The 26,354-nt window shown below is 44.0% G+C and overlaps 1 pseudogene; it reads left to right on the top strand.

Moving 5' to 3' along the window:
• LOC140495621 (sodium- and chloride-dependent neutral and basic amino acid transporter B(0+)-like) overlaps window positions 1-26,354 on the top strand; it is a 228,720-nt pseudogene that overhangs the window by 16,339 nt on the left and 186,027 nt on the right.

Here is a 26,354-nt window from a genome sequence, read left to right as displayed (position 1 = left end):
GTGCTGTAAGAGGCTGATGATCCTTATTCAATACAGAGCCTGGGTAAAGAACTAAAACTCATATCTAATGGTCCTTAAGAAGATAGCAATGAGCTGAAACATTGCAGTCCTCATGGTGGAGGTACTTCCAGAGTGCTACAGGATGCCACAAAATTACAGAATATTGATCCAGTAACAATGAAGGAAGGACAATATACTAAGAATATTTTAAAGAAAAGCTTCATTAGGCCATTCAACCCATCCACCCTGTTCTACTATTCAATAAAATTATAGTTGATGTAATCATGGCCTGCTCTCAACTTTACGGCCTGCCCTTTGTATCTCTGGTCCCCTTTCAGTGTTAAAATTCAACCTAATTTAGCCTTCGGTATACTCAGTGACTCAGGTTACACTACTTTCTGGGGATAGTGAATGCCAGAGGTTAATAACCATCAGAGGAGAAGAAATTTTCTCTTTATCCGTTCAAAGAGTGCCACTAGCTAGGCCGTAATTATTAACCATCCCTAGTTGTCCTTGAGATGGTGATGCTGAGCTACCTTCTTGAACCACTGCAGCCAATTTGGTGTAGGGTGACCCACAATGCTATTAGGAGGGCATTCGAGTGTTTGATCAGCTGATACTGAAGAAACAGCTACATATTTCCAAGTCAGGATGGCCAGTAGATTGGAGGGCAATTTGCAGTTGATGTTCTTTCCATCTACCTGCTGCCTTTGTCCTTCCAGCTGGGACTGGTTATGGGTTTAGAAGATGCTGTCTAAGGATCTTTGATAAGTTCTGCCATGCACCTTGTAGATGGTACACATTGCTACTACTGAGCATCAGTGATGGAGAGAGTGAAGATGTGGTACCAGTCAAGAGGACTGTATTGTCCTGGATGGTGTCGAGTTTCTTGAATGTTGAAAGAACTGCACTCTTCCAGACAAATGCAGAGTGTTCCATCACACTCCTGATTTATTGTCATTGTTGGTGGATAGGCTGTAGGGAAAGTGAAGCTGAGTTACTTGCAGCAAGATTGCTAACCTCTGACCTGTTCTTGCAGTGACATTATTTAAATTGCCAGTTCAATTCATTTTCTGGTCAATGGTAACCCCTGGGATATTGATAATGGTGGATTTAATTATGGCGATGCAACTAAATATCATGTAGTGATGGTTAGATTCTCTATTGTTAGAGATGGTGATTATCTGATGTTTGTGTGGCACAAATGTTAAATAGCCTGGATGTTGTCCAGATCTTGCTGTATTTGAACAGGGACTGTTTCAGTATCTGAGGAGTCATGACTGGTGGTGAACGTTATGCAATAATTGGTGAATACTCCCACTTCTAACCTTATGATGGAGGGAAGGTCATTGACCTCTCCGCCCCACCCCATTCCGGCCTATCACCCTCACCTTGACCTCCCTCCACCTATCGCATTCCCAAAGCCCCTCCCCTAAGTCCCTCCTCCCTACCTTTTATCTTAGCCTGCTGGACACACTTTCCTCATTCCTGAAGAAGGGCTTATGCCCGAAACGTCGATTCTCCTGTTTCTTGGATGCTGCCTGACCTGCTGTGCTTTTCCAGCAACACATTTTCAGCTCTGATCTCCAGCATCTGCAGTCCTCACTTTCTCCTTGAAAAACCTATCAGCCATGATTAAATGGTGGAGCAGATTCGCTGGGCCAAATGGCCTGATTTCTGCTCCTATGTCTTATGGTCTTGTTAAAGTTTAAGTAAAGTCTTCCATTTGAATTTAGGTCTCTAGATATTTTTAAATTTCCTGAAAAATAGTTAGAAATGGGATTGATACCAGTGCTTTATTTCCTAAAGTGGGGGATTCAACACCCATACAACCTATTCAAGAACAATGGTTACCCAATAAGCACAGTGAACTGATTCTCAAACAACAAGCCCAAACAAGAAGATACAACATGCCCATAGACTCTAGCCACACTATCATACATCAAAGACATCTCGGAGATGACAGCCAGATTACTCCGTCCCCTTGGCATCATGATGGCCCACAAACCTACCAACACACTGAAACAGCTACTGATGAACCTAAAGGACCCTGTACCAATAGCCAGCAAACTGAATGTCATATACAAAATACCCTGCAAGGACTATAACAAACACTACATCAGACAGACAGGCAGGAAACTAGCCACCAGGATACATGAGCAGCAACCAGACAGCAAAAGACATGACTAGTATCCTTACACACAGACGAAGAAGGAAACCACTTTGACTGCAACAACTCATCCATTCTAGGACAGGCTAAACAGAGACATACACAGGAACTCCTAGAGGCCTGGCATTCAAACTGGAACTCCATCAATAAACAAATCAATTTGGACCCCATTTATCAAACTCCCAGAAAAAGAACCAGAAGTAATATCACCCACCACAACAGACCAAGACACACAAATAGAAAGTAGGGCAGAACACCAGCACTTCACCAGAGGCTCACTGATGATGTTACCCAGCATGGTGACAAAACATCTCAGAACAAACCTACCAGCTCAGTGAGCAAACTTAAAACGTGAAGTAAAACGTGAACCACAACCTGAGCTACAAATCTTCTCAAAAATCACAAATATATAAATGATTCTTTTGGCTTCCCATGGAATGTTGCTTCCAATTCTGGGCATTACATTTCAGTAAGAATGTTAAGGCTTTGGAGAGAATCAAGGTTTTGGAGAAACTACAATTAGTTTATTTCGAACAGAAAAGGTAAGAGAACAATTGACAGAAAGTTTAAAAAGTATAGAAGAAATAACTATATTAACTCATCAATAAAAGTAAATCATGTGTTTAGGAAATAGAACCATTAAATGATAGACATGATAATACCACAGGGAATGATAGAGAGGTGGTTGAAACGTAAAGTTTTGATTTGGTTTTTAGTGGGGAGATAGTTTTCTATCTACGTAGACTATGAGATGAGCAACACAAAAAAATGCATTTAATATTTTATTTTAAAACTGAATATATTGAATAAACCAATCAAGCTCAGGGAGGATAAAACTCGTAGTCTAGAGTCAGAGATGTACAGCACAGCGACACTCCCCAGGAAAACCCTATGATTGTTAAAGATATCTGAGACCTCCATACAAATTTCCTTCTCAATTTCCCACTGACTATTGTAGGGCCTATTGTAAAATGCCAACATGGTGATGATCCCTTTTTTATTTCTCTGTTCCACCCAAATAACTTCACTGGATGTACTCCCAGGAATATTCTCCCTCAGTACAGCTGTAATTTTAGCCCTAACCACAGCACCACTTCCCTTCCTTTCTTGCCCTCCTTTCTATTCTTCCTACAGCATCTATACCCTGGAACATTAAGCTGCCAGTCCTGCCCTTCACGGAACTGTGTCTCTGTAATAGCTATGATATCCTATTTCCATGTTCCCAACCATGTCCAAGGTCATCTGCTTTACCTGTCAGGCCTTTTGCTTTGAAATAAATGTACTCTCATTCATCAGTCTTACCTTGACCTCTGCCTTGTTCATGCCTGCCTTGACTATTTGAGTTGCTCTTCTTCTCAACCCTACCAGCCTTCACCTTATCTCTTTTCTCAGTGTCTCTTTGCTTGCCCAATACCTCCCCCCACCCCCAACACACTTACCCACCCACACAAATACCTTATGAGTCTTACACTTCCTGAGTAGCACTAGCAAATGTCCCCATCAGGATATCGGTCTCCTTCCAATTCCAGTCTAGATAATTTGCATCCTTATATTGTCCCAAATAATCATGGGACAAGAAATCACTAATTTTTAATAATTCATTCGGAAATGGTGTTGTGCCAGGGATCCAGTTGACAGCTAAAACAATGCCTATATTTATGACATAGCATATCACAGAGTCATAGAGATATATAGCACGGAAACAGACTCTTCGGTCCAACTCGTCCATGCTGCCCAGATATCCTAACCTCATCTATCACATTTGCCAGAACTTGGCCTATATCCTTCTAAACCCTTCCTATTCAGAAACCCATCCAAATGCCTTTTAAGTGCTGTAACTGTATCAGTCTCCACTGCTTTCCCTTCAGTCTCTTTTATATCTTTCCCCTCTCACCCTCTAGTTGTGTCCAGAGAAAAGACCTTGTCTATTTATCCTATCCATGCCCCTCATGATTTTATAAACCTCTAGAAGGTCACCCCTCAGCCTCTGACACTCCAGGAAAAGCAACCCCAGCCTATTCAGCTTCTCCCGATAGCTTAAACCCTCCAACCCTGGCAACATCCTTATAAATCTTTCCTGACCCCTTTCAAGCAATGATAAATCAATCTGTTTGCATCAGTGCCAGAATAAATAATGGAATTGTTAGTAGAGAGAGAAGAGCAGGACATATAAAGTAGCTGTGAATAGTTGGCATGAATGTCAAAGGGAAACATTTGTTTGACCAAATGCGTAGAAATTTTTGAGGAGGTAATAGTGTAAATGGGCAGTAACATAAGGGCTACTGATATAAAACAGAAGAAGCCACAAGGCTGCTTGTGAAGGGCCTGTTTTTGTGCTGTGTGTCCCAGCAGGGATATGCCAGAGTGATTAACTCTATGGGAATAAATTGGCAAGGAAAACTCTGAATGGGGAGGCGGTCAGAGGGTACAATCCAATCCAGTCCAATGATCCAAGGAGAGCAGGATCCAAACTTGTGAGAATGGGGTGAGTGAGCTGTCAGAAGAGGCAGTCGGGAGAAGTATGCTGTGTGCATGTGTGAGTGCACGCTAAACAAATGGAAAACTTGGGATCAAAAAGTTATGAAGGAATGGGGGTGAATTAAAATTATGGTTGCTTTTCCCCTCTTGATTTGGAGACAGTGAGGTATCATTTGAGGTAACATTTTCCCTTTTTGTCCCATTTTGAAGTTGGTCACAACGGGTTGCCCAAACTGTACCTTTATTTTTTTGAGTTTCAATCTTGGAAATAAACCCACAGCAAAATCCTTAAAGATGAAAATAAAAATGGAGTTTATTAACAGAACATGCAAAACATGGAGGAACAAACTCTGCTACTTCATTCACACACACAAATACAGTGAAGACGGACAAAGAAGGGAAAAAGGAAGTTGCAAATTGAATTTCATAAAAAGTCATTACATTGGTATTAGTTTACATGACTTAGAGTCCAATTGGTCAAGAATCAAATTGTGAGTCTTTCAGTTGGTTAATCTTACTGCAATTTCTTTTCTGAGTTTGGGATACAGATGGATGGCAGTTAAGAGTGCAGTGGTATTTTGCATGCTCAGAGAATTTGTCCAGCATGGCTGACAAAGTGTGCAATTTTCTTTCTGAAAAGAAGAGACCTTTGGGAAAGCTAAAGATAGAGACAAGGCTTTCTCACTGCTAATGTTTGGAATTACTGTTCTTGTAAGACAGCAATTGATATCAGAAGTCAAAACTGCATATGTAAACGGGCTCAAACAGCCCGGTTTCAGTTGTGTGATAGGGTGGTTTCTGCTAAGCCAGTCAGATAAACTGGTACTTTGACCATCAACATCAAAACTGTATGGGATGATGGATGGATTCATGGGTAGATTCATGGATGGATGGTGCTGTGGATTCACAGATGAACAGATAGATGGATGAATTCACAGACAGATCCATGATGTGATGGATTTATGGGCAGATATACAGAAGGCAAGATTCACAAATGTGTGGATGAATGGACAGCTGGATTCATGGAGGGATATATGGATTTAAGGATGGATTCGCAGATAGGTGCATGAAATGATGTACTGATTGATTCTCAGAAAGTGGGTCAAATTTCCAGACAGATGGACTTGATTTCTTGGTGGACAGTTGGTTGGATTCATGATCAGATGGTCAGATTCACTGACAGATGAATTCATTGACATATTCATAGATGGAAGGGTTCATAGACTGATTCATGGATTGCTGGAATAATTATGGAGGGACTGCAACAAAGACTGCAACTAGACTACTCCTGGGATGACAAGACTGATATATGAAGAGAAAGTGGATTGAATAGGACTATATTCACCATCGTTTAGAAGGCTGAGAGGATATCTGATAGAAACCTATAAAATTCTAACAGGATTAGACAGGGTAATTTCAGGAAGGATGTTCCCAATGACCAAGAAATCCAGAACCAGGGCTCACAATCTGAGAATACAGACGAGGTCATTTAGGAATTAGTTGAAGAGAAACTTCTTCACCCAGAGAGTAGTGAGCCTGTGGAATTCTTTGCCACTGACTGCGATTGAAATCAAACCATTCAGTGTATTTAAGAAGGAGTCAGATATAGTTCTTAGGACTAAAGGGCTCAAAGGGAGAACATTGGAAGAGAATACTGTCTGTGCCTGTGAGGTTTGTTTTCTCCATTGCATTGACACTCACACTGGTATCTGCTGTCTGGCCAAACCTCTCTACTGGTTATTCTACTGTCTTTAGGATTTTTGTACCACAGGAGCTGAAGGGAATCTACTGACGTCTTGTGGTAAGGTTGATCCTCCTGTCTTGGGTTGATCTGTTTTGCTTCTAGATTTTTGCTTCTCTCTAAATGGCTTTCTTTAAAATTTTCTTTGGACCACAACAAAACTGAAAAAGACTTACCAGTAAACCAACAATAATTCTATCTCCGATGAAGGGTGATTTTGTGGCTTCACAATCACATTTTTTCACTACTATGTAGAGATCACTAAATAAATTTGCAAGATTTGTGAAGGTTTGTAGCTCAGGTTGAGGTATAGGGTGTAGGTTTGCTCGCTGAGCTGTAGGTTTGATATCCAGACGTTTCATTACCTGGCTAGGTAACATCATCAGTGGCAACCTCCAAGTGAAGTGAAGCTGTTGTCTCCTGCTTTCTATTTATATCTTTCTCCTGGATGGGGTTCCTGCGGTTTGTGTCATTTCCTGCTCGTTTTCTCAGGGGTTGATAGATGGAATCTAGATCTATGTGTTTGTTTATGGCGTTGTGGTTGGAGTGTCAGACCTCTAGGAATTCTCTGGCATGACTTTGCTTAGCCTGTCCCAGGATAGATATGTTGTCTCAGTCGAAATGGTGGTTTTTTTTCATCTGTATGTAAGGCTATGAGGGAGAGGGAGCGTTGTGTCTTTTTGTGGCTAGCTGATGTTCGTGTATCCTGGTGGCTAACTTTCTTCCTGTTTGTCATACGTAGTGTTTGTGGCAGTCCTTGCATGGAATTTTGTAGATGACGTTGGTTTTGTCCATGGGTTGTACTGGGTCTTTTAAGTTTGTTAATTTTTGTTTGAGAGTGTTGGTGGGTTTGTGTTCTACTAGGATTCTGAGGGGTGTCAGTAGTCTGGCTGTCATTTCTGAAAATTCTTTGATATATGGTAAGGTGGTTAGGATTTCTGGCTGTGTTTTGTCTGCTTGTCGTGGTTTGTTCTTGAGGAATCTGCGCACTGTTTTTTTGAGTATCCGTTCTTCTTGAATACGTTGTATAGGTGGTTCTCCTCTGTTTTTCAAAGTTCATCTGTGCTGCAGTGTGTGGTGGCTCATTGGAATAGTGTTCTGATACAGCTTCGTTTGTTGCTGGTGTAGTTGAGTAGTTGATCAGTGTCCAAACCAAAAATCTGGGTCTGCTACATAGATGACACATTTGTCATCACAAAACGAAACAAGATAGAAGAGACATTTAACATTATCAACAACACCCTCACAGGCATAAAGTTCACCAAGGAGGAAGAAACTGACAACAAACTTGCATTCCTGGACGTCACAGTAGAAAGAAAGGACAAGGGAGAATTACAAACCTGCGTATACAGAAAACCGACAAACACTGACCAAATACTTAACTACACCAGAAACCATCCCAACACACACAAACGAAGCTGTATCAGAACACTATTCCAATAAGCCACCACACACTGCAGCACAGACGAACTAGGCAAAACAGAGGAGAACCACTTATACAACGTATTCAAGAAGAACGGATACTCAAAAAACACAGTGCGCAGATTCCTCAAGAACAAGCCACGACAAGCAGACCAAACACAGCCAGAAACCCTAACCACCTTACCATACATCAAAGAAGTTTCAGAAATGACAGCCAGACTACTGAGACCCCTCGGAATCCTAGTAGCACACAAACCCACCAACACTCTCAAACAAAAACTAACAAACTTAAAAGACCCAGTACAACCCATGGACAAAACCAACGTCATCTATAAAATTCCTTGCAAAGACTGCCATAAGTGTCAAGTTTGGAGGCAAAATCAATATCTTAAGAATGGTTATTGGCAAGGAGTCCAATTTTATGTATTATTTGGCCCATCTCTGAAATGACATCTTGCTGACAGTACTATTACTGCTGCCTTGTCTTCCTGATATGATTATTTAGCTTCCTTTTCATTTAATGGTGCAACATCTCAATGTCTCCTTACCTTTAAGGATTTCTATTCTTAAAGGATGTTGCTGTATAACAATGCTGTTACTTGTACAGCTGTACAGGAGGATTTTCTCATGCTTACGTTGTCAAAATAGATTATTCCCACCTTGTTTGCAAGTGCAATAAATGGGTCCCACTTCTGTGTGGCCTAATAGACATTTCCCATTCTCTTCAGAGCTGCATGTGGGGTTAAAGACAATCCCACTCATTTTAATGTGTTCTATCAGATGAATCTCACTCTTGTGATTCTGTCTTGTCAAAAATTGCCATGAGTATTTCTTCTTAAAGCTGTGTCTGAAGATACCTTCAAAGGTCACCGGAATCTGCACCACTGCTCACCGTGTTAGAGATTGCTCATACTATCAGACCACCAAGGCAGGTTCACTGCCAACACATCCTTCCTGGCAGGGATTTGCAGGGCTCATTTTACCGAGTGTGATCGAGGAAAAACACTTGGTCCTGCAACAAGCACAGGCCCTTGTAGTAACCAATGTGTCATTCATTACATGTTAGCAATAGATACATCCTCCACATTGTCACAGAGACTGTAAAGAGGATTTCAATGGTATGTTTTATTAATCAGACTCCAATGCTTCCACACAAATCAGAATGATGATATCAATATGGCCATTCTTAATGCAATCCTCAGCATTAACCCGTTATGCACCTTCTATGACAAATATCAGTTTGAATCAGATCCCTCTGCATCAAATCTCCCCTCATCCTGTGGTTAATTGTTGGGAATCCAGGCAGTGCAGACTGTAAGTGGGGGCTGTGAGAGCAGGAGCTCCTGCTCACAATGTACAGAGAGTGGAATCCTGTGTATTATCACCAGGACTCAGGGAGGAACATGACTGAACACTCATGATGCAGGAACTTGAATGCTCAATAATTCTCACCAGCCCCACCCTGCCCCAAATTGATGCCCATGTTTACAGTGGGCACATGAAACTTCAGCAAACCTTATACCTGGATCTTGGCTGAGGTGCTGACTGACCAAGGGAGCACTCAATGAAGTGACACTGATTGTACTCCAGAATGGCTGTGGAATTTCAGGACCATTGCTTACCAATTAAACAAGAATCTTCCTTTGAGTTTTCAATTCTCAGGAATGACCAGAAGGTGCACACAGTTTGGGTCTTCTGTAGAGTCAGGCTTCTTCCTGTATCTTTCCTCTCTGTGTTGTTCCAAGTAGGGACCCCAATCAGGAGCTGATGTGCAAGCAGCAGATATTTTCTGTGAATGGAAAAGTAAAATGTTTGATCATTTCTGCTGGATTTTCGCCCGCTGTTAAGTGGAAAAGAAATCTGGTTCCCAATCAGATTATTCTACAGTTTATTCCGACACCTGGTAATTCACACTATAGCAAACAATATTTCACATCTGTGTTCATGACAATGATTATCCTCCCATCCAGACACTACAATCGATCCTGTTATGCACTGGCAGTGAGACACACTGAAAGAAATGGACATTGCATCAAAATGATTGTCTGTGAAATGACCTTCGTGCAATTCATTAAATGTTAAAGGTCAGAGACAGAGTGAGATGAAGAGGTTTAGGGAGGCAATTCCAATGTTTAGGGTTAACCCTGCTGAGTGCACAGTTACCAATGGGGGAGTGAGGGAAATGGTGAGTGTTGCAACAAATGTCAGAATTATAGGAGGCAGGTATTTTGATGGCTCACACCATTGAGGAGGGTGCAAGATAGGGAGGATTTGCTCAATCATACATGTCTGAAAACTTTATAAATGTGAAGTTGAATTAGCATTTTATAGTGATCAGCAAGGACAGGGCTGGCAGATGAACAAGGCCTGGTGTGGTTTAAGCCACAGGCAGCTGTGCTGTGGAGAAGCCTGGGTTCACTTAAGGTGGAAGATGGGAAACATGAGCCACCAGTAGCCAGGCATGTAACCTACAGATTACAAAGACAATGACCAGGATTTTTCCGATAGCAAGGTTTCCTGTCCCACAACCCGAAGACTTGGTGGGGAATATATCCCTGCAGGTTACAGCTGTGCCAATATCACTTCAAGCTGCTCAGAGCATCAAATGACTGGATATGGGATTTTTATCCTCTATTTCATGCATTTTCCTTAAACAAAACTGCCTGCCAATCTGATTGACCAACTCTTTTGCCCCAGCAGTGCCACAGGGAGTAACGGTCACTGCTAACACCAGAAGCAACCCCCAGTGTCAAAGTGCTGGAGCTCCACAGGGGGAGCTAGCAGTGAGGTCACATGACAGGAAATGGAGCTGAGGTCCAGGGAGAATACAATGACTCAATACAATGGAAAATTAACATTTATTGTGAAATCTGTAAAAGAATACCTTCCTACGTCAATTTAATGCAGACAGCCTGACTTCACTGAATACTGTGAACAGACAGCCTATCCTTGCAAGTTTTGCAAAAAATCTAATTTGGCAGAGTCAAGGGAAGCACAAGGGCAGTAGCAGTTTTTACAACAGCAAAGGAACGGGAAAACAATTCCATATGTGGAAAAGGGCTTGAACTGTTTCCAAGCTGACTGTCCTTAAGGTGAGATAAGGCTGAGCGAAGTATGGTATAAAGGAAACATGTGAATGATACTCAGGACCCCTTGCATAAGGCATTTTGTCAAGTGCAGAGGGTCCTTTTGCAAAGGCCTGTAATAAAATTTTTCTTTGCTCTTGCTAGCATTTGAGTTGAGTCAATTTAATTTCCATGACAGTAAACTTTGGGGCTCACTGGGGACCCCGCGACTGGGTGGGATTCTGAAGATTCACAGGAAGCGCAGGTGCCAGCGCCTTGTAGGACTTTCACTTCATCTTGAGCACTAAACTGGCCCCTCTGCACTAGAGGGCTGGGGACCTGTAGATTGCCCCAGCGCCAGGGTCAGAACTGAATAGGGTTGGGGTAAGAGTCGTGGCTTAAGTATTCTTACATAGAGACTCATTCTAAGAAAATAAATGAATCAGGAAGAGGGTTCAGTGAACTCTCGCGTAGTATTCGATCAAAACTCAAGGGAAAGGATTGCCATCTCCAGAGTGTTTGAGAGACAGCAAGTTTAAGGGTGGTTTTAGACATGGAACCACCACTGGCTGAGTTGGACTCGCCAAAGACGTACCGGGTACGTGGTTTCTTGGTTTACAAAAACCAAGGCATTGAGGCGGATGCGCCCAATGCAAGAGGGGACCTCTGGAGGTAAAAAGCAAGCCAAAGGGAAAAAGATAACGGTACCGTGAGAGAGAGAGGGAGCTTAACACTTTCCCAGTAACACTGAAAATGGGCTCCGGCAAGAGCAAACAAAAAGAGGGTCCACAGAGGAATTGGAATGGCCAACCAAAATACAGTACATGTTAAATAATTATGGCCCAGATTCTGTAAAGCAGTTAGAATTGTGGATCAAGAAATGTGGTTTTCCAGAGGGGGGATGTTTTAGTAAAATGCAGTTGGAAGTATTGAGGTCAAGGTTGGAGGAGAGAGAGAAAGAGAAGCAGAAGGGAAAAATAGAACCTGTGAATTGGAATACTTATAACATGTGGAAGGCTGAGGCTGATATCAGGGAAAGAAAATCTCAAGTAAAAGATAGATCAAGTGCACATACAAACACTAGTGCACCCACAGACACATGTGGAAAAGAACCTAACGAAGCTGTACAGTGTCTTAAGTCTGTTCCAGATCCTGACCTTGATGGATGCCCTCCGAGACCTACAGCCCCCCCCCTACGAGATCTGCCTGGTGAAGGTTCCAAGTCAGCGGCCGCTGCCTCAGGGTCTGCTGGATCACTGATAGGAAATCGTACCCACAATCAACTGAAGCAAGAAGCCCAAAATGACAACGGCCACTCCAAGATGGAAAGGCATCCAGGGCCTGCTCGCGATCTCCCCACGACGGATGATGAGTCAGATGCTGAGGGGCTTGGCGTACAATCATCTTACCGGGTAGTTCTGCAAGCACCAATGGTTGAAGTTGCAGGCCCAGAAGAGTGCCCAGTGCTGGTCCACCAACCATGGACCATGAAGGATTTGGAAAGTGCCTATGTGCAGTTGCCTTACCCACGCGAGATTGGAGGTAATAAGTTCATCAAAGAAGTGACAAAGTTCTGTACCGAGTTCCGTCCCACGTCACATAAGATGAGACGTTTCCTGGGATGAAAACTGGGCACCAATATCACCAAAATCAAGTATAGATGGTCAGCTGTAAACGTCCATACCAGATCAACTGACCCGCAAGTGGAAGAGAGCAGAGACTTTAATGCTTTTGTTGCAGCGCTGGCGACTGCCTGTGGGGAGGCATTCCCATTGCAAATGGACATGACCAAAATTGCAATGTGTAAACAACAAGTACTTTATGCGCCTCACTGAAGTCCATAACACCCATAGTATACTGAGACCACCCGACAACATAACGGCAGCATGTGAAGCACATCTGAGGAACAGCTTCATCAATGGAAGGAAGGATGAAACAACGGAAAAGGTAAAGGACACATGTATTACCTGGGACACAGGAAAGCTGAATTTGATAGAACAGCATGCAATACATTCTGAAAAATTGCTTACCCAAGTGAAGGATAAGCGGAAACTAAAGATGAAACAGCAAGCACATAAAGCTCAGCTTACTCTGATGCAGATGGTCACCCAGCTGTTGGAGGGAGGTGCTGCGGAAAAAGAGAGAGGAAGAGGTAGATCTGGTGGGTGCTTTGTTTGTGGAGCAATGGACCACTGGGAGACACAGTGCCCACACAGACAGCCTCAGTTGGCCCTGGAGGCTGGACAGCAGGGTGACTGACAGGGGAAGGCTGAGGTGGAGGTGGGCAGCCCACAAGGTACAGGTAAGCCTCTTTCCTTTATGCTTGGCAATGAAGACTCGCTTATGCTAAAATCTTCTACGAACCTTACAGGCACTGAGACATGTCCCACCTCTATATTGAGCGCTGAGGTTGCGAAGTGTGGACAATATGTCCAATATAACAACGATGCATATAAGTCAATGCCTACCTCTATGTTATATATGGAAGGTACACCACTTACCTTTTTGGTAGATACAGGGGTAACATAGTCAGTCCTTAAATCAAGCCAGTTCAGAGAGTCTACGCCAACAAATATGAGTTGAAGTATCCTGAACTCAATGGGTGCATCAGGAATTGTGCTACGAGAAAGATTTACCGCGTCCTTGCAGAGCACGATACCTATTAAAACCCAAGGCTATAGAAGGAATTACTCCAGTCTTTGAATCCCTCCTAAAGGCTGCAGTGATAATCCCCTGTGAGAACTCGAACCCCCATTTTTCCGGTCAAATAAGCAAACCTTCCTGGTGAACTGGAGGAATGGAGGCTTGTTCAAGACCTGCAGGCAGTCAATAGCGCTGTTGCCCCGTGCACCCTAAATGTTCCTAACCCCTAATCTGTATTAGCTCAAATTCCACCGGACAGTAAATGGTTCTCTGTTGTGGATTTAGCAAATGTCTTCTTTAGTGTACCGGTGTACCCAGATAGTCAATTCTGGTTCGCTTTTTCATTCAAAGGGAAATCATGTACCTTCACATGACTTTGTCAAGGTTACTGTGAGTCCCCCACCATATATAATGAGGCACTACGCAGGAGTCTGGAGACTCTTGTTTTAACCCCGGGATCAGCGCTTCTGCAGTATCCTTACTGCTTCCCGAGCAAAAGACAGCACGCATGTCGGCAGCACGTTGGCTGAGATACAATACTGTGTTATTGGAGATGCCTAACATTACAATAAAGCGATGTAACATCCTTAACCCTGCTAGCCTTCTCCCCACAGAAGGAGACAGAGACCCACATGATTGTGTCGCTGTAACTAATGAAATTTGCAGCCCCAGACCAGATTTGCAGGATTCACCACTTCAGAATCCGGATATGGAGTTTTTGTAAAGGGGTTTTTGTGGAGCAAGGAGACAGGCCAGAACTGTGTTGGATATGCTGTAGTGACTACCCATGAGGTAGTCAAAACGGGAACACTCCCTTCTCATCTGTCAGCTCAAGCGGTGGAGCTGATTGCCTTGACTGAGACATGTAAGTTGGCTAAGGGAAAGACAGTGAATATTTACTCCGATAGCAGACACGCATTCGGGGTTGTACATGATTTTGGAACCCTGTGGAAACACAGGGGCTTCTTAACTTCCACCGGAAAGCCCATCACACACTGTGGTCTGATTTCTGATCTCCTGGAACCGGTCCTGTTGCCCAAATCAATTTCTATGCATAAATGTAAAGCCCACACAAAAAATAATGATTCTAATGCGAGGGCAGATTCAGCAGCAAGAACGGCAGCCCAGCAGCCGCCAAGTGATCAGACTGACATGTGTATGACAAAGATTTGTGCCCCAACAGCAGACATACGGGAGTTACAGTCACAGGCCACACCGGAAGGAAAGCGTGAGTGGACGAAAGCAAGATGCAGTGTGAGGGAAGGAGTATGGTGTGGCCCTAATGGTAAACCCTGTCTACCATGATCATTATTTCTATTCTATGCCAAACTGACACACGGTAAGGACCATATGTCAAAATGGGGAATGTATGACAGTATTTCAGCACATTGGTACCCGAAGGGATTTACTCATTACTCCCAGAAGTATTGCGAACGATGGGTTATCTGTGCCACTAATAATGTGGGCAGGGAAATACAGATGAGTCAGGCAGCACATCCCCAACCCCAAAGCCCTTTGAAGATTTACAGATGGATTTTATTAAACTAATACACAGCGAAAGGAAAAGGTATTGTCTGGTAATAGTTGATATGCTTTCCAAATGGGTGGAAGCGTTCCCCACATCTAAACGGGATGCCAGTGCAGTAGTCAAGGCCCTGCTAACTGAAATAATCCCGAGATGGGGCATCCCTGAAAGGCTCAGTAGCGACAATGGGACACCATTTATCAATAATGCCCAACAGCGGATCAGTGATTATTTGGGAATAAACATGAGACCACACTTTGCCTACCACCCAGTGAGCAGGGGGGCGGTGGAAAAAGAAAATTGCTACCCTAAAAAAAAATTTAATTGACAAAATGTTGTGAGGAACTAGGGGTGCTTGGACAAAGGCATTTCCAATTGTGCTGATGTATATGAGATCTAGGAGGAGAGGAAGAGCTAATTTTAGACCGTTTGAGATTTTGTTCGGTAGGCCGCCCAACACTGGAAATGGCCCAAGACCTAAGATAAGACAGATAACAGGCCACTGTGAGGATGAGATGTTGTGTTACTGTATAAAACTTTCTAAACGTTTATCTCAATTATAGAGTCAAGTGAAAGCAGCACTACCCCAATCAGCAGAAAGGAAGCCGCAAGATCTAGAACCTGGAGACTGGATAGTGGTGTAAGAGTTCAGGAGGAAAAACTGGAAGGTGAAGAGATGGCTGGGACCATTTCAAGTGCTCCTTACAACACAGATAGCTATTACGATCATCGATTTTTAGTTATCTGGCTGTGTATTTTTTTAAAAATCTGGCTCTTTTATTTGGTTGTTGTCCTTGTTGTCATAAAATGATAAAAACGGGAAATGTAATGGAAAATTAACAAAATTAACATTTGTTGTGAAATCTGTAAAAGAATACCTTCCTAAGTTAATTTAATGCAGACAGCCTGACTTCGCTGAATTCTGTGAACAGACAGCCTATCCTTGCAAGTTTTACAAACAATCTAATTCTGCAGAGTCAGGGGAAAACACAAGGGCAACAGCAGTTTTTTCAACATTAAAGGAATAGGAAAACAACTTCTTATGTAGAAAAGGGCTCGAACTGTTCCCAAGCTGATTGTCCTTGAGGTGAGATAAGGCTGAACAAAGTATGGTATAAAGGAAATATGTGAATGATACTTGGGAACCCTTGCATAAGGCATTTTGTCAAATGCAGAGGCTCCCTTTGCAAAGGCCTGTAATAAAACTTTTCTTTGCTCTTGCTAGCATTTGTGTCGAGTCGATTTAATTTCCACGGCACTCAATAGCAAGGTCAGGAATGCAGTGAATATCTGGATAGGCTGGGACTTTGAGCTGGCAGCTGATCTGGTCTCAGTGATATAGACAGCCATCTCCCTTTCCCAGTATTTCTGTTCTCCTCTTAGCATGAAGGCCCACAATTGCAGGGGAGGATTAACTGATGCTCTAGGCTTTGCCCATACCTTATAATGTTGTAGACCGGACACAAGCAGGTGGGGGAGCAATGGAATGGCAATCGAGGGGACTGTATGGGCCTTCCTGCCTGCTAGTGCAGGACTGTAAGAACCTGCTGTTTACAACAACCTCAAAGACCAATCTTTTAACTATTGCATTCGGATTTTAGTACTCTGTAATGATGTCACAGAGCAGCTCTTCATTGGGAAGAGATACCACAGTGTGATGTGAATTAAGAAAAGAAAGACAGAAATTCTTAGTAAATTAGGCAGAACCCCAAAATCTAACATTGTTGATGTTAGAAACACTTGCAGAGAAGCATTTGGAGTAGACTGACTAGCAGTAATGATAAGGATTACAGACTAGTCTGTCAAATAATCCTTTAGATATATTGTTGAGAAAAGACATATTTGTCAAATCCTTCTGTCCTGCATTCATTGGGACATTTTACAACAATCCCAACTAATTCAAGATGAAAAGCAAATTCAGTCACCTGAAAGGAGACTATTGATTAGTTGCTAAATGAACTCTGATTGGCAGAGGCGTTACCATGGAGAATGCACCCACTAATCTTGATAGACAGTTAACTGCCAGGTTTTGCTTAGAGAATTTGGAATTTCACGCCATGGAGAGGAGAAAGCTGAGAGGGATTCCATTAAAGTTCACAAAATAATGGGAGGTCTGGGCAGAGTAAAAAGGAACAATTAGCTCTATCTCATTAAATCTGTGCTCTTTGGACCTTGATGTTTTGAGTGATTTGCAAAAGTAGCAAATAGAGTCATAGAGATGTACAGCACAGAAACAGACCCTTCAGTCTGACTAGCTAGCCTAATTTAATCTAGCCCCATTTGCTAGGACTTATGTAGAACATAGAACAGTACAGCACAGAACAGGCCCTTTAGCCCACAATGTTGTGCCGACCACTGATCCTCATGTATTTTCGCAGCAGAGAGCGGTGGGAGCTGCGCGGAAGTTCAGGCGGAGCGCAAAGCCGGTCGGGAAGGTAAGTGATTGCTATTAGAGGGGGTGTGTTCTAAACCCCAGGTCCTTTAAAGTAGGGTCTCCCTCCATCCCTCCTCCTCTAACCTAAATTAAGAGTCCACAGACTTGCCACAAAAAGAGGGTCTAAGGAAGTTTGGATCGAAGAGTGAGGCTTCAGCTCAGGAGTCTTTGACAAGGAGGTTGAGTGAAGTGATTACGCCACAGTTGAAGAGGGTGAAGACATGACTGCCCAGCTGGTTATGTGCGCTACGTGCTTGATGTGGGAGGTCAACGACTCTGGTGTGTCTGGCTCGTATATGTGTGGGGAAATTGTGAGTACATTCAGCTATTGACCGAGCATATTGCAGCGCTGATGAAAGAACTTGAGGACCTTAGGCTGATCCGAGAGAACGAGATCTTTCTGGACAAGACCTTCAGCGAGGTTATTACACCAATCATGCCAGAAGAGAACAGACGATGAGGAAGGCAGAGAGGAGACAGGTGCAACAGACCCCGGGAGAAGTACCTGTCAGGAACAAGTTGAAGCTTTTGGAAACAGTAGAGACTGATGACACTGCCAGTTCACAAGGCAGCCAAGTCTGTCAATCAAATGTTGGCGCAGAGGCAGAGCGGAAGAGTTGGACATCGCACAGAGCCGTGGTAATAGGGAACTCCATCGTGAGAGGAACTGACCGGGGTTTTTGTGGCAGCAGACGGGATTTAAGGATGGTGTGTTGCCTTCCTGGTGCCAGGGTGAAAGACATCGCGGACAGAGTGCAGGAAATCCTCAAGGATGAGGGTGAAGAGCCAGAGGTGGTGGTACACGTCGGCACAAATGATGTTGGGAAGAAAAGGAGGAACATACTACAGTGGGACTTCGAAGAACTAGGAAGAAGGCTGAAAAGCAGGACGTCCAAGGTGGTTATCTCCGGTTTGCTTCCAGTTCCTCGGGCTGGTGTGGCCAGGAACAGGGAGATAATGGACTTGAACGTGTGGTTGGGGAACTGGTGCAGGAAGCAAGGATTTAAGTTCTTGGATCACTGGGGTATATTTTGTGGTAAGCATAAATTCTACAAGAGAGACGGTTTGCACCTTAATAGGTTAGGGACCAGCATTCTGGCAGGCAGGTTTTCTATTGCAACACCGCTACATTTAAACTAAGTAGCGGGGAGAGGGGTCAAACTGGATGTTGAAAAAGGAAATTGAAGGGAACGTTAGAACAAGAGAAGTCAAGAAAGACAACTGTATTAATGAGGCAGAAAACTTGGAAAGGGATCATGCTGCAAGGTTGAGTGAAATAGGGGTTGATGGAAAGGGTCAGGGCAGTAACAAATTAAAAATACTATACATGAATATACGAAGCATGAGACATAAGATGGATGAGCTTGAGGCTCTTTTGGAAATTGGCAGATACGATATTGTGGGGATAACTGAGACGTGGCTTCAAGTGGACAGGGCCTGGGAAATGAATATTCAAGGCTACACGTGCTATCGTAAGGACAGACTGACGGGCAGAGGGGGTGGGGTGGCCTTGTTGGTAAGGGAGGATATTCAGTCCCTTGCGCGGGGGGAACCTAGAGTCAGGGGATGTAGAGTCAGAGTGGATAGAGCTGCGAAATACTAAGGGTAAAAAGACCCTCTTGGGAGTCATCTACAGGCCCCCAACTAGTAGTCTGGATATCGGATGTAAGTTGAATCAGGAGCAGAAATTGCCCTGTCACACAAAGATGTTACTACAGTTGTTATGGAGGATTTTTACATGCAGGTAGACTGAGAGAATCAAGATGGTATTGGACCTCAAGAAAGAGACTTTGTGGAGTGCCTCAGAGATGGATTCTTAGAGCAGCTGGTGCTGGAGCCGACCAGGGAGAAGGCAATTCTGGATCTGGTATTGTGTAACGAACCAGAATTGGTCAGACACCTCGAAGTGAAGGAGCTATTGGGAAGTAGTGACCATAATACATTAAGCTTCAATCTGCAATTTGAGAGGGAGAGGGTACAGTCAGAAGTGACAGTACTTCTGTTGAATAAAGGGAACTATGGAGCTATGAGGGAGGAGGGATGCCTTAGCAGGGATGACCGTGGAGGAACAATGGCAGATATTTCTGTGTATAATGCAGAAGTTGCAGGATCAGTTCATTCCTAAAAGGAAGAAAGATCCCAGGAGGAGGCATGGATGGCCGTGGCTGACGAGGGAAGTTAAGGTACGTATAAAGTTAAAAGAGAAAAAGTATAACATAGCAAAGATAAGTGGGAAAACTGAGGACTGGGAAGCTTTTAAAGAGCAACAGAGGATAACTAAGAAGGAAATACGCAGAGGGAAAATGAGATACGAAGGTAAACTGGCCAATAATATAAAGGAGGATAGTAAAAGCTTTTTTAGGTATGTACAAGGCAAAAAAATGGTTAGGACTAAAATAGGGCCCTTGAAGACAGAAACAGGGGAATATATAATGGGGAACAAAGAAATGGCAGAAGAATTAAATGGGTACTTCAGATCTGTGTTCACTGGGGAAGACACAAGCAATCTCCCTGAGGTAACAGTGGCTGAAGGACCTGAACTTAAGGGAATTTATATTTGCCAGGATTTGGTGTTGGAGAGACTGTTAGGTCTGAAGGTTGATAAGTCTCCGGGGCCTGATGGTCTACATCCCAGGGTACTGAAGGAGGTGACTCGGGAAATTGTGGATGCGTTGGTGATTATTTTCCAGAGTTCGATAGATTCGGGGTCAGTTCCTGAGGATTGGAGGGTGGCTAATATTACGCCACTTTTTAAGAAAGGTGGGAGAGAGAAAGCAGGAAATTATAGACCAGTTAGTCTGACCTCAGTGGTGGGAAAGATGCTGGAGTTTATTATAAAGGATGAAATTATGGCTCATCTGGATAGTAGTAACAGGATAGGACAGAGTCAGCATAGATTTATGAAGGGGAAATCATGCTTGACTAATCTTCTTGAATTTTATGAGGATGTAACTCTGAAGATGGATGAGGGAGATCCAGTAGATGTAGTGTACCTAGACTTTCAGAAAGCTTTTGATAAAGTCCCATATAGGAGGTTAGTGTGCAAAATTTGGGCGCATGGTTGGGGGCAAAGTACTAGATTGGATTGAAAATTGGTTGGCTGATAGGAAACAAAGAGTAGTGATAAACGGCTCCATTTCGGAATGGCAGGCAGTGACCAATGGGGTACCGCAGGGATCAGTGCTGGGACCGCAGCTTTTTACAATATATGTTAATGATATAGAAGATGGTATCAGCAATAACATTAGCAAATTTGCTGATGATACAAAGCTGGGTGGCAGGGTGAAATGTGATGAGGATGTTAGGAGATTACGGGGGACCTGGACAAGTTAGGTGAGTGGTCAGATGCATGGCAGATGCAGTTTAATGTGGATAAATGTATGGTTATCCACTTTGGTGGCAAGAACAGGAAGGCAGATTACTACCTCAATGGAATCAATTTAGGTAAAGGGGCAGTACAGAAAGATCTGGGTGTTCTTGTACACCAGTCAATGAAGGTAAGCATGCAGGTACAGCAGGTAGTGAAGAAGGCTAATAGCATGCTGGCCTTCATAACAAGAGGGATTGAGTATAGAAGCAAAGAGGTGCTTCTGCAGCTGTACAGGGCCCTGGTGAGACCACACCTGGAGTACTGTGTGCAGTTATGGTCTCCAAATTTGAGGAAAGACATTCTGGCTATTGAGGGAGTGCAGCGTAGGCTCACGAGGTCAATTCCTTGAATGGCGGGATTACCTTACACTGAAAGACTGAAACGACTGGGCTTGTATACCCTTGAGTTTAGAAGACTGAGAGGGAATCTGATTGAGACATATAAGATTATTAAAGGATTGGACACTCTGGAGGCAGGAAACATGTTTCCGCTGATGGGTGAGTGCTGAACCAGAGGACACAGCTTAAAAATACAGGGTAGACCATTTAGGACAGAGATGAGGAGAAACTTCTTCACCCAGAGAGTGGTGGCTGTGTGGAATGCTCTGCCCCAGAGGGCAGTGGAGGCCCAGTCTCAGGATTCATTTAAGAAAGAGTTGGATAGAGCTCTCAAAGATAGCGGAATCAAGGGTTATGGAGATAAGGCAGGAAGAGGATACTGATTAGGAATGATCAGCCATGATCATATTGAATGGCGGTGCAGGCTTGAAGGGCAGAATGGCCTACTCCTGCACTTATTGTCTATTGTCTATTGTCACCCTCAAATTTCTGTGACCATATGAATGTCCAATAGTCTCTTAAATGTCCCCAATGACCTTGCTTCCACAACTGCAGCTGGCAACACATTCCATGCTCTCACAACTCTCTGTGCATAGAACCTGCCTCTGACATCCCCTCTATACTTTCCTCCAACCACCTTAAAACTATGACCCCACGTGTTAGCCATTTCTGCCCTGGGAAATAGTCTCTGGCTATCGATTCTATCTATGCCTCTCATTATCCTGTATACTTCAATTAGGTCCCCTCTCCTCCTCCTTTTCTCCAATGAAAAAGGTCTGAGCTCATTCAACCTCTCTTCATAAAATAAGCCCTCCAGTCCAGGCAGCATCCTGGTAAACCTCCTCTGAACCTTCTCCAAAGCATCCACATCTTTCCTATAATAGGACGACCAGCACTGGACGTAGTATTCCAAGTGCAGTCTAACCAAAGTTTTATAGAGCTGCAACAAGATCTCACAACTCTTAAACTCAATCCCCCTGTTAATGAAAGCCAAAACACCATATGCTTTCTTAACAACCCTGTCCACTTGGGTGGCCATTTTAAGGGATCTATGTATCTGCACACCAAGATCCCTCTGTTCCTCCACACTGCCAAGAATCCTATCCTTAATCCTGTACTCAGCCATCAAATTCAACCTTCCAAAATGCATCACCTTGCATTTATCCAGGTTGAACTCCATTTGCCACCTCTCAGCCCATTTCTGCATCCTGTCAATGTCCCGCTGTAGCCCACAATAGCCCTCTATACTGTCAACGACATCTCCAACCTTTGTGTCATCTGCAAACTTGCTGACCCATCCTTCAATCTCCTCATCCAAGTCATTAATAAAAATTACAAACAGTAGAGGCCCAAGGACAGAGCCCTGTGGAACACCACTCACCACAGACTTCCAGGCAGAATATTTTCCTTCTACTACCACTCACTGTCTTCTGTTGGCCAGCCAATTCTGTATCCAGACAGCTAAGTTCCCCTGTATCCCATTCCTCCTGACCTTCTGAATGAGCCTACCATGGGGAACCTTATCAAAGGCCTTGCTGAAGTCCATATACACCACATCCACAGCTCGACCCTCATCAACTTTTCTAGTCACATCCTCAAAGAACTCGATAAGGTTTGTGAGGCATGACCTGCCCCTCACAAAGCCATGTTGACTGCATTTAATCAAGCCATGCTCTTCCAGATGGCCATAAATCCTATCCCTCAGAATCCTTTCTAACACCTTGCAGATGACAGACGTGAGACTTACTGGTCTGTAATTGCCGGGGATTTCTCTATTTCCTTTCTTGAAGAGAGGAATTACATTTGCCTCTCTCCAGTCCTCAGGTACGACTCCAGTGGAGAGTGAGGATGCAAAGATCTTCGCAAGTGGCGAAGCAATTGCATTTCTTGTTTCCCAAAGCAGCCAAGGACAAATCTGGTCCGGGCCTGGCGACTTGTCAATCTTAATGTTTGACAAAAGTTTCAGCACATCAGCTTCCTCTATCTCTATCCATTCCAGCATGCACACCTGCTCTTCAAAGGTTTCATTCACTACAAAGTTTGTTTCTTTCGTAAAGACAGAAGCAAAAAACTCATTTAGGGCTTCCCCGACCTCCTCAGACTCCACACACAAATTCCCTATGCTATCCCTGATCAGCCCTACTCTTTCTTTGACCATTCTCTTATTCCTCACATAAGTGTAAAATGTCTTTGTGTTCTCCCTAATCCGTTCTGCCAAGCCTTTCTCGTGCCCCCTCCTACCGCTCTCGTCATCCAAGGTTCCTTTATCTTATCACTTCTTGCCTGTCTCAGAGGGACATATTTATTCATCACTTGCAACAACTGTTCCTTAAACAGTCTCCACATGTCTATAGTGCCTTTACCATGGAACAATTGCTCTCAATCCATGCTTCCTAACTCATGTCTAATTGCATCATAGTTTCCTCTTCCCCAATTAAATATCCTCCCTTTTTGCCTAATCCTCTCCTTCTCCATAGCTATGTAGAATGTGAGGCAGTTGTGGTCACTATCACCAAAATGCTCTCCCACCACAAGATCTGATACCTGCCCCAGCTCATTTCCGAGCACCAAGTCTAGAATGGCCTCTCCCCTCGTCGGCCTGTCAATGTACTGAGTTAGGAAACCCTCCTGAGCACCCCTTACAAAAACAGCTCCATTCAGATCTTCTGCTCAAAGGAGGTTCCAATCAATATTGGGAAAGTTAAAGTCACCCATTACAACAACCCTACTACATCCACACTTTTCCAAAATCTTCCCACCTATGCTTTCTTCCATCTCTCTGCTGCTATTGGGGGGCCTGTAGTAAACCCCTAACGAAGTGACTGCTCCCTTGCTGTTCCTAATTTCCACCCATACTGACTCGGTAGGCAGATCTTCCTCGACAAAGGAAGCTTCTGTAGCTGTAATACCCTCTCTGATTAGTAGTGCTACACCCCCTCCTCTTTGTCCCCCCTCCCTATTCTTTTTAAATGCTCTAAACCCTGGAACATCCAGCAGCCATTCCTTCCCCTGAGAAACCCATGTCTCTGTTATGGCCACAACATCATAGCACCAAGTACTGATCCATGCTCTAAGTTCATCACTTTTATTCCTGATTCTCCCTGCATTAAAGCAAACACACTTTAACTGATCCCTTGGTTCCTTGCCAGGAAAACTCCTTCCCACTAGCTGGTCTACCTCTTGCTATTGCCTCATCTGCATCAACTCTCACCTCCGATATACAGCTCAGGTTCCCACCCCCCTGCCATACTAGTTTAAACCCTCTCGAACTACTCGAGCAAACCTTCCACCCAGGACATTGGTCCCCTTCCAGTTCAGATGCAACCAGTCTTCCTTTTTTTCAAGTCCCACCTTCCCCAGAAGGCATCCCAATTATCTACATATCTGAAGCCCTCCCTCCTACACCAGTTGTTAAGCTGCGCCCGCTCCCTGTTCCTCGCCTCGCTACCCTGTGGCACCGGTAGTAAACTAGAGAACACTACTCTGTTCGTCCTGCTTTGCAGCTTCCATCCTAACTCCCTGAAATCACTTTTTGTATCCTCGATCCTTTTCCTGGCTATATCATTAGTGCCAATATGTAACACGATTTCTGGCTGTTTGCCCTCCCCTTTTAGAACATTATACACCCGATCGGAGATGTCCCGGACCCTGGCACCAAGGAGGCAACGTACCTTCCGGGAATCCCGATCCTGACCACAAAATCTCCTGTTGATTCCCCTAACTATCAAGTCCCCTACCATGAGTACTTTTCTATTCTGCCCCCTTCCCTTCTTTGCCACAGTAACAGGCTCAGTGCCAGAGAACTGGCTGCTATGGCTTTCCTCTAGTAGGTCATCCCCCCCAGCAGTATCCAAAACGATATACTTATTGCTGAGGGGGAATGTCCACAGGGGATCTCTGCAGTGTCTGTCTGTCCCCTTTCCTCCCCCTAACTGTAACCCATCTATCCTTGTCCTGAGCCATAGGAGTGACCAACTCCCGGTAGCTCCTCTCAATTGCCCCCTCAGCCTCCCGAATGATCCGTAGTTCATCCAGCTCCAGCTCCAATTCCCTAACACGGTTTTCAAGGAGCTGGAGTTGGGTGCACTTCCCGCAAACGTAGCCAGCGGAGACGTGTGCCATGTCTCCCACCTGCCACATTCTGCAGCCGCCTTGCTGATATATATGGTCACTGCTTTCCTTCCCGGCTGCCCCTCTGGTCCTCGTCACTTCCTCCGCTGCTCCCGCTCCTTCTGTGAAAGGGAAAACACCGCTGTCCGCTACTGATAAGTAATTTTTAAAAACTGCCTTACCTTAGCTGCAGTCTTTCGGGTCCCATATCCCTCCAAACCCTTTCTATTCATAGACCCATCCAAATGCCTTTTAAATGCTATAATTGTCCCAGCCTCCACCACTTCCTCTGGCAGCTCATTCAAAACACGCATTACCCTCTACGTGAAAAAGTTACCCCTTAGGTCCCTTTTAAATTTTTCCCCTCTCACCCTAAACCTCTAGTTCTGGACTCCCCCACCCCAGAGAAAAAACCTTGTCTGTTTACCCTATCTATACCCCTCATGATTATATAAACTTATATAAACTTACCCCTCAGCCTCCAATGTTCCAGGGAAAACAGCCCCAGCCTATTCAGCCTTTCCCTGAAACTCAAATCCTCTAATCCTGGCAACGTCATTGTAATTTTTTTCTGAACCCTTTCAAGTTTCACAACACCCTTCCGAATACAATGCTGAAATGAGCTTCTGACAACATTTCCGTAACACCACTAAAACCATATATTTCTACCTGCATAATCTGGTTAGACTCCTCTGTGATTGCAGAAATCCTCACCCATGCAGTCATGCCATTGGCGCTTGACTATTCGAATAACAAGTCAAGCGTGTGGTGCTGGAAAAGCACAGCAGGTCACGGCATTAGCCTGAAACATCCTTCCTTGCTGCCTGACAAGCTGTGTTTTTCCTGCACCACACTCCCGACTCTGACCTCCAGCATCTGCAGTCCTCACTTTCACTAATTCAAATAACTCAGCTGACCTCCCAAATCCTACCCTCAGTGAACTTAGTAATTCAAATCTGTGCTCTTATTTATATCAAGTCCTGATCATCGATCATTCCTTTTTCACCAATTCATATTGGCTCCTGATAAAGCAAGTACTTAATTTTAACATTCTCCTG

Source organism: Chiloscyllium punctatum, chromosome 25, assembly GCF_047496795.1.
Source record: "Chiloscyllium punctatum isolate Juve2018m chromosome 25, sChiPun1.3, whole genome shotgun sequence".
Lineage (NCBI taxonomy): Eukaryota > Metazoa > Chordata > Chondrichthyes > Orectolobiformes > Hemiscylliidae > Chiloscyllium > Chiloscyllium punctatum.
The sequence above is the reverse complement of the archived record's forward strand: the minus strand, read 5'-3'. Positions and strand labels throughout refer to the sequence as shown.